At 43.0% G+C, this 9055-nt stretch overlaps 1 protein-coding gene across 1 annotated transcript in view; it reads right to left on the reverse strand.

Moving 5' to 3' along the window:
• The window catches only part of LOC117521706 (receptor-type tyrosine-protein phosphatase F-like), a 535666-nt gene extending 529160 nt beyond the window's left edge, over nt 1–6506 (reverse strand). The window contains exon 1 of the mRNA XM_034183049.1: nt 6208–6506. The gene's annotated coding sequence lies outside the window, so the exon portion shown is untranslated. The remainder of the gene's footprint in view (nt 1–6207) is intronic.
• Nucleotides 6507–9055: the final 2549 nt, after the last annotated feature.

Consider the following 9055-nt stretch of genomic DNA (forward strand, 5'->3'; position numbering starts at 1 on the left):
AGTTCATTGCTACATTTACAAGTGCAAGTTAAATCGAAAGACATACATCAACAACATCCAGAAACGCCGCCACCTTCTCTGGGCACAAGCTCATTTGAAATGGACAGACGCAAAGTGGAAAAGTGTGCTGTGGTCTGATGAGTCGTCATTTAAAATTGTTTTTGTAAACCATGGACGTCGTGTCCTCTGGACAAAAGAGGAAAGAGACCATCCAGATTGTTACCAGTGCAAAGTTCAAAAGCCAGTGATGGTATGAGGGTGTGTTAGTACCCATGGAATGGGAAACTTACACATCTGTGATGGCACCATCAATGCTGAGAGGTACATCCAGGTTTTGGAGCAACACATGCTGCCATCCAAGCAACGTCTTTATCAGGGACGTCCCTGCTTATTTCAGCAAGACAATGCCAAACCACATTCTGCACACGTTACAACAGTGTGGCTTCGTAGTAAAAGAGTGCAGGTACTAGACTGGCCTGCCTGCAGTCCAGACCTGTCACCCACTGAAAATGTGTGGTGCATTATGAAGCACAAAATACAACCACGGAGACCCCGGACTGTTGAACAACTGAAGTCCTACATCAAGCAAGAATGGATAAGAATTCCACCTACAAAGCTTCAACAATTGGTGTCCTCAGTTACCAAACGCTTACTGAGTGTTGTTAGAAGGAAAGGTGATGTAACACTGTGGTAAACATACCACTGTCCCAGCTTTTTTGAAATGTGTTGCAGGCATCCATTTCAAAATGAGCAAATATTTGCACAAAAACAATTAATTTTATCAGTTTGAACATTAAATATATTGTCTTTGTGGTGTATTGAAGATTTGCAAATCATTGTATTCTGTTTTTATTTACATTTTACACAACATCCCAACTTCATTGGAATTGAGGTTGTAGATTAGATTAGACAGAATTTTATTGATCCCTTGGGAAGACTCCCTCAGGGAAATTGAGGTTCCAGCAGCATTGTAAAGCAACACACAGGGTAAGAAGTACACAGAGTATCAAAATTATAAAAAAGAAAAACAGTTTGCAAATATAAATACAAATACACAAGATAAATACCAGACATACTGATCAATACTGGTTTACTGGCTACTATTGTTCCTCTCCTTCCCATCCTCTGTCTTCCTGTTTCTCCTCCTCCCCCTGAGTGAGGAGCTGTACCCTTCTGATGACCTGAGGGACAAAGGAGTTTTTCAGTCTGTTGGTCCTGCACTTGGGAAGGAGCAGTCTGTGGCTGAAGAGGCTCCTCTGATTGCTGATGACGGTGTGCAGAGGGTGACTGGCATCATCCATCATGTCCAACAGTTTGTCCAGTGTTCTATTCTCTGACACCAGAATCCAGCTTCATGTCAACCACAGAGCCAGCCCAGCTGATCAGCTTGTCCACCCTGGATGTGTCCTTCTTGGATGTGCTGCCGCCCCAGCACACCACAGTGTAAAAGAGGACGCCATCTACTACGGACTGGTGGAACATCCACAGGAGTTTCCTGCAGATGTTAAACGGCCGCTGCCTCCTCAGAAAATACAGCCTGCTCTGTCCCTTCTAGTTCAGGTGGTTGGTGTTGGTTGTCAAATCAAATCAATTTTATTTATATAGCGCCAAATCACAACAACAGTTGCCCCAAGGCGCTTTATATTGCAAGGCAAAAGCCAAATAATAATTACAGAAAAACCCCAACGGTCAAAACGACCCCTATGAGCAAGCACTTGGCGACAGTGGGAAGGAAAAACTCCCTTTTAACAGGAAGAAACCTGTTGTCCAGTTCAGTTTGCTGTCCAGCCACAGCCCGAGGTACTTGTAGGAATCCACAGCCTCCACCTTAGCTCCCTGGAAAACAACTGCTCATGGCCATGGTCTGGACTTCACAAAGTCAATGACCAGCTCCTTTGTCTTCGAGGTGTTGAGCTGTAGATGGTTTGTGTGGCACCAGGCAGCAAAGTCCTTCACTAGGCTCCTGTCCTCCTCCTCTCTGTCATCCCTGATGCATCCAACAATGGCTGTGTCATCTGCAAACTTCTGGATGTGACACAACTCGGAGTTGTAGCAGAAGTCAGAGGTGTACAGGGTGAAGAGAAGAGGGGTCAGCACCATGCCCTGGGGTGCTCCAGTGCTGCTTATCACAGTGTCAGATGTGGGGTCCTTCAGCCTGGCATACTGCGGACTGTCAGTGAGGTAGCTAGAGATCCAAGTGACCAGGCAGGGGTCGACTCGCATCCTGTTCAGTTTGTCCTGGAGTACAAGGGGCTGGATGGTGTTGAAGGCACTCAAGAAGTCCAGGAAGAGAATCCTCACCGTGCCGTTTCCCTTATCCAGGTGTGAGTGAGGTTTTTTTCCACATAATAGATGTTGATCACTGTTACATAAATTATGCCTCTAAAGGTTTTAGATTAGGGCATCCGTATATGTTTATTTCACTTATTCCCAAATATGTCACAGAATCTGACAGTAAGTTCTTCGGCATCTTCCTTTCACTTGAGTTCACCACAGAAGATTTGATATGGATCTGCATGTTGATTTGGCACAGGTTTTACACTAGATGCCCTTCCTGATGCAACTCCATAAACAGGCACACTAAGCTCTTGAACACCACTCTGTACTATGTCACAGAATCTGATGAGTCACCAAATTTGATGCAACATGAGCTGGTCTGCCACATATTGTAACCAAACCTGCACTAAGTTGATTTTACAACCAAGCATAGATTGCATTTTGTTCACAGAAGTGCTGCAGACAATCTACCCCATAATTTAGCATCTAAACCAAGTGAGCTTGACATCTGAAGCTAATTAACTAGCCTGCTATACCGAGCAAAATAACTAATTTGTACAAGGTGATGCTTCTCACAGCTCACTAGAGGTCTGTCATCAGTTATTTTCATTCTGCATGAGCTGCAGGAAGTAAAGCTTTCACTGGCATTTATGTTTATCTATTAGCAGGATATCTCAAAAAGTAATGAACTGATTTCAATAAAATTTGGTGAGCAGACAGATACTGGGTGATTTAAATTAAAGGTTAAATGTGTAACTGTCCCATTTGAATTTTCACACAATTGACCAAATTGATTTCAAATTGAAATCTAGTTACTTTATACAACCATGTGGTATATCTTAAAATCACAGCTAACTACTGATAAAGAATTTAATTTTGACCGATTTCATGGCAAGAATAATGATGTCACCCTGTGGGATCTTGCAGACAACATGAAGGGTTCAGCACATGCACAAGGTTCAACGTCCATGCTTCATTCAATGGAAACTGAGATCTCGCCATTTCTGACTTATGAGAAGGAACATGTGCATAGACTGAACCAGGACTGTCATGAATAGTCGACTAAAATAAACTTTATTGATCCCACAGTTGGGAAAATCACTTGTTGCAGCAGCAAGAGTTGTAAAGTAGCAAAGAAAAAGAAAAATATTTACATTTAAAAAAAGGTGGCCAAAGTATATTGCGATGTTTGCTGGTAAGTAAATAAACAGTACTGATCTGAACAGATTACATGAAAAACAGAATATAGTGAGTGTAAGTTAAGTATGCATAGATATGGTAAAATTATTGCACAGTTGTGCATGTAATAAAGCACAAAAGGTGTCTGTACACATAGTTGATAGAACAAAATCAGCAGCGGACCAGTCACAGTTACCTTGGCTATCAAAATTGTCTGTGACTAATTTAATAATCAAATGTCATTAATTTCTTTAAGCTTTGCTTTTCTCTCAAACTTGCAGCTGTACCTTCTGCTGCCTTTCTCTCCTCGACGCACATGCGCGGTAGTGGTAATTGGGGTCAACCGTGATGTCACCGGAAAAGTTATGCCCAAACAATATCACGGCTACCTGGCAACTGAACTCAAACATTTTGGAGCATTTTAACCAAATTAAAGAGCATCTGAGAAGGAAACACATTGTGGCTGATTCAGATGCTGACGAAGAGGGATAGTCATCTTGTACTAGCCCGACTGTCACCAGACTTGGTATGCACTATGCATAATGATCCCAAGTCACACATTGGGTTTGGGGTCCGAAGGTCAAGGCAGTGAAGTAATGAACCAACAAAGCAGTGGATCAGAGCACTGCTTCATTGGTTCATTGCTTCTGCAGTTACTGAAGCAGTTGATTACAGAACCACTGCAGGGGCTGCAATCAACATAAAGAAATCATCAACACCCTCAAAAAACAACAGCCACTCTGAAGGACCAATAAGGGAATTGTCAAGGCTTGATCACGTGATTAACCTCTGGGTACCGAAACTTGGCACCGAAAGATGAGGCATGTTTTGATACTCAGTACTACCAAAGCATTTCGGTCAGTGCCACAAAAAAAACAAAGTTTGGTACCCAGCCCTAGTCACAACAAGGTCTACTGTGTTTCTTCAGCTCTGTGATGCTAACACTAGCATATGTAGCATAAGCAGTGCCGTTTGACCCTTGAACAGCATTCTGGGAAACTGAGTTTCCCAGTGTGTTATGACATCTTGTTTCTCAAAATCCTAAACTGCTTCTAGAAAATGTGAATTTTAAGCAGATTAGTGATATAAGATTCTGATTCTTGTATCTGAATATTAAGGAATAAAATTAAAGCAGTGCAAAAGAAAATCCTTTTTATGACATAAATTGTAAAAAATACAAAGGGACTGTAGCTTTAAAAGCCAAAGATTTATTATATAACTGCTTTAGTAAGCTACCACAACAAATAAAAAGAATAAAATAAAATAAAATAAAATAGGAGTCAGCACAAAGACAACACACAATTACAGCTTTAAGTAGGCAACTCGAGGCAAAAATTAATGCTTCAGCAGCATGACAGTGAATAATGCTGTCAACTCTGCACAGGTTAAAATGAGAAAACAAATAGCCACCCACATATCAACAGCCAAAAATCAGTATGGCTCCAAGTATCACCAGAACGATTCAAAGAAACTCTGTCCCTCAATCTCTCTCAATAATTAAAGTATTCTGTCCACAGGGAGTTTCATATGTTGCTGTATGCAACATTTAAGTGTCCCACAGGCTGCAGCCTGCAGCCTATAGCCTACACAGAACAGTTAAATATCTCATCCAGAATCGGGAACAGAAATACACCACGTCACTTTATTTTCTGTTGAAAGGAGCTGAAGGGTAGAAACCCAAACATGCAGTGGGGCCATGGATTCAATTGCGGAAAGTCTCTGATGCAATTCCAAGAAACTAACCCACCCTGTATCATCCTATTAACAGTTTGGCTCATGGTTAGGTCTCTTCATTGTGTCTGCAATAGCTCTAATCGGATTTAAGTACAGATAAAGGATGGCCATGAGGCTACTTTACAGTGTCAATCACACCCATAAATGGGGGGGGGGGGGGGGGTACATTCAATCCAATCCCCAATGCAGGATTGACAATGCTCAAAACCTTTCTGTACCCACCCAAAGACACTCCCCCACCACAAACAACACCTCCGACAAGACCTGCACAGAGCTTTTCATGACAAGCTACACCTGTAAGAGCGGACACATGCATGTAAAAAATGCTTGCAGAATCAGAATATGTAGGAGCTCCCCTGCCCCCTCCTTCAAAGAAAATTTATATGCTTTTGCTTCAGCTGCATGGTACGAAATCCTGACATGCAGCTTTTCTCTGCAGCCACTGCTGCTGCAATAGTGATTTATTTAAGGGCACATGAATGACAGGAGCTCCCCCCCCCATCCCTCCATGACATGGATGGCCATGCAACAACCCAAATATCTGTCCGTGGGTTCCAACGATCCACAAAAAGAAAATAGCCAAGAATGTGTGGGGGCGCTCACGCACCCATGAAGTGAAATAAGACAGGTTTTGAGAAGCAGCCAATACAATTCACATATCAGCAGCAGCAGGAGCATTTATAATGGAAGCTTTCATCCCTGCACAGACTACACATTTTCTTTACCAACAACGAAACGCAAGTGCACCTTAAAAAAAATCACTTATGACAACAACTGCGCAATCGTTCAAATTAAGTAAGTTTTCCAGGGTTGATGCAGGACTATATATCGAGCATACTGCTGCCAGGTGGAACTAACACCGCCTGAGACCAACAGGACTTCCAGCATTTAAGTCTTACAAAGTTATTCCGGTTTATGGCGGAGGCTGAATAAGCGGATAAATAATTCGGCGTCGAGTCGGGCAGAGCTGAAAGCTTGGTGTCAAGTTGAAAAGCAGATAACGGTGCGTTCACTTACTCAGTGTCCTTTTTGTCGCCGCCGTTAGCATTTCTCACCGAAGCGCCGTTTTCACTTTGCGGCGAGCACGAAAATCCACTTCGCCCAGCGACACGACTTCCAGCCAGCCCACAGAACTGGTGTGAGGGGGGGGGTGAGCGAGAGAAAGAAAGAGAGAGAGAGAGACGGGGAAGAGTCCACCAGCGGAGGGACACGAGGTGCTCGCTGTCCCCGGGCCGAGCGGGGTCGCGGATCTGGGATCAGTTTGCGGCTGCTCCTCGCTAGCAAACTGTCCGCCGCTGACCAGGCTTTCAATTTCTGCTTCTTCTGCGTTCCAAAGTGATTTTTCGGCTCTTCTGAGTTATTTCACGTGTGCGCACGCAGCACCGGGAGGAGCTGTTCGCGTCTTTTCCACAATGACGCTCCTTTCTCACTGCCCGCGTGCGGAGAAACGCGCACGGGTCGGTCAGCTCGGCGTTCGGGTCCACTCGGCTCAACTCGTCGCTGCTCCCCGTAAATCAAAATAGGAAGCCAAAATCATTCGTTAAAGTTCACATTTTTAATCTCGTAATTATTAGATCCCCACAATTGCAATTTCTAATCTTATAATTGTGGCCAAGGCATAATTTTGACTTGTAAAGTGCTACTTTTAACATCTATATTATAATAGCCAAGTGGCCCAGTGTGTGTGTGTGTGTGTGTGTCTGTGTGTGTGTGTATATATATATATATATATATATATATATATATATATATATATTAGGGCTGGGCAACGTTAACGCGCTAACGTTGCGTTAATTATTGAGGTCATTATCGCCGACAATTTTGTTCCTCCCCTTAACGCTGCGGTTTTTGTTTTTTTAGCCTTTTATGACTGTTGCTCGTTGCCTTTTATTTTGAAAGCGTCAGTCGGGGGCGAGCTTATGCTGCTGCTTCCTGCGGACAGCTGAGTTCACACAGAAAACGACACGAGGATCGAGAAAAGTACAGTCTATGCAATGTATAACAAAACAAAATGCAGAAAGACGCCGAACTTTTGAATGGACATTTTCGGTACAAAGTTCTACAGGATCAGGCCCGGATCCAGACCGGTTTGAACCGATGCAGCTGCATCGGTCAGTTTTTTTTTTTTTTACGCATCGTTCGTCATCGGTAAAAAAAAAAAATCTTGAATAATCTCGAATAGCCGAACGTGTCCCCGCGGTGAACACAGCTTTTAGGTGGTTTTCATGTCAACCTATAGTCCGTAAATTATACGGATTTTTCCGAGTTTCAGAGTCATACGGACGTACAAATAAAGTCGGATATTCAGGGTTTGGTCTGTAATAAACCATTGCTGCAGCGCAGCTCCACTTTGAAACCATGAACCATTGAAGCAATGCTTCGATCCAGTAGCTCGTTGGTTCTTTGATTCACTGCTCTTCAGAAACGGCAAGCCGCTTCTTAACCCCTCGCAAAGCCATTAAAATATCGTCAGTCACTTTTGTGTGGATTAAAGTCACTAACTGGGACTCTTGTCTTGTTGCTGTCAAGAAACGAGAATCGTCCTCCGTTCCGTTCACACAGCTCGAAACGCTGCGCGGCTGAGACAGAGTCCGGTCGAAATTAATAACTTCAAAATGAATCGCCGCTTTAAATAAAATGACACCTCTTTCCAAATGTAATACAGACAAGAAACTATAATCGACTAAAACGTTTTTTTTCCTCCCAAAATGAAACGTGCTGTATTTTCTTTTCAAATTACATCCTGAAGTGAAGCACAGCAGTTCTAAGCTCAGCTCAGATATATGGAAACACATTCATGCCAATAATGTCTGAAAGGAAATGCTTTTGACAAAAACTACAGATTTTGTTTATTCCTATTTATGTCCAGAGATCAAGGATTCACCATGTAGAGTTCATTATGTACAAAGTTTAAGGATCCAGTGACCAAATTCATATTTATTTACTTTTAAGACTCAATAAAATGTTCAATTTCAATTCAATTTAATCGGCTTATAAAGTGCCAAATCACAACAAAATCTAAATATACTAAAACAAATACATCACAATTGTACACATATCAAGTTGTGGTCTGTGTACAATTGTGACGTATTTGTTGTAGTACATTTAGTCATGGACATGAATATTGTTATTTTGATATGAAACAGGATAAATGACCTGCCAGTGGTTTTATATTTGATTTCATTAGTGTGTTTCAGTTGAAATTTACATTTTCAAATATATGCAATGTTCATTTACATTTTCAAATAAAACTGTGCTTTTAAGCGGCTTGTTGTGAAAGTGTAGGAACACGGACCCACAACAGGGGGCGCAAATGAACGGACAATGGAGTAAGTCAAATAACAACGCTTTACTGTTGTGAATGTGCACAACGAATACAACCAATCACGGAAATGGACAACAGTCAATTCACAAAAGTGTCGTGTGGGCAGGCTCGAAGATAGGAGACGCCTCTCCAAGGTAAGACCGGAACCACACGGCTTCCTCCGCCACAGGACCCCGGGAATACTGGAGCCGCCAAGTCCCGAACTCCCAGGTGGCCACTGCCTCCGCGTGTCGGACCTGGTACTGCTGGCGAGGAACAAAGAACAGTTAGATGGGGGCGCGTTTGCACCCAAGACTCCGAACAGCAGGGAAGTTACCTCCACCTCTCGTTGGAACAGTAATCCACAAACTAAGCACAAATCCAAAAGGATACACTCCGTCAGCTTTGATACGTTACCTCTCAGGTAGAAACAATATCTCGACAATGAGGTGGAGATGCCGTCCTGCTGATATACCCCACTGATGATTGCTGTCAGCTGTCTCAGGTGATGGGTGACAGCTGTCACCTTGGCTGCTCCTGTGAGGCGGCGGCGCCCTCTGG

The sequence above is a fragment of the Thalassophryne amazonica genome, chromosome 12 (assembly GCF_902500255.1).
Source record: "Thalassophryne amazonica chromosome 12, fThaAma1.1, whole genome shotgun sequence".
Lineage (NCBI taxonomy): Eukaryota > Metazoa > Chordata > Actinopteri > Batrachoidiformes > Batrachoididae > Thalassophryne > Thalassophryne amazonica.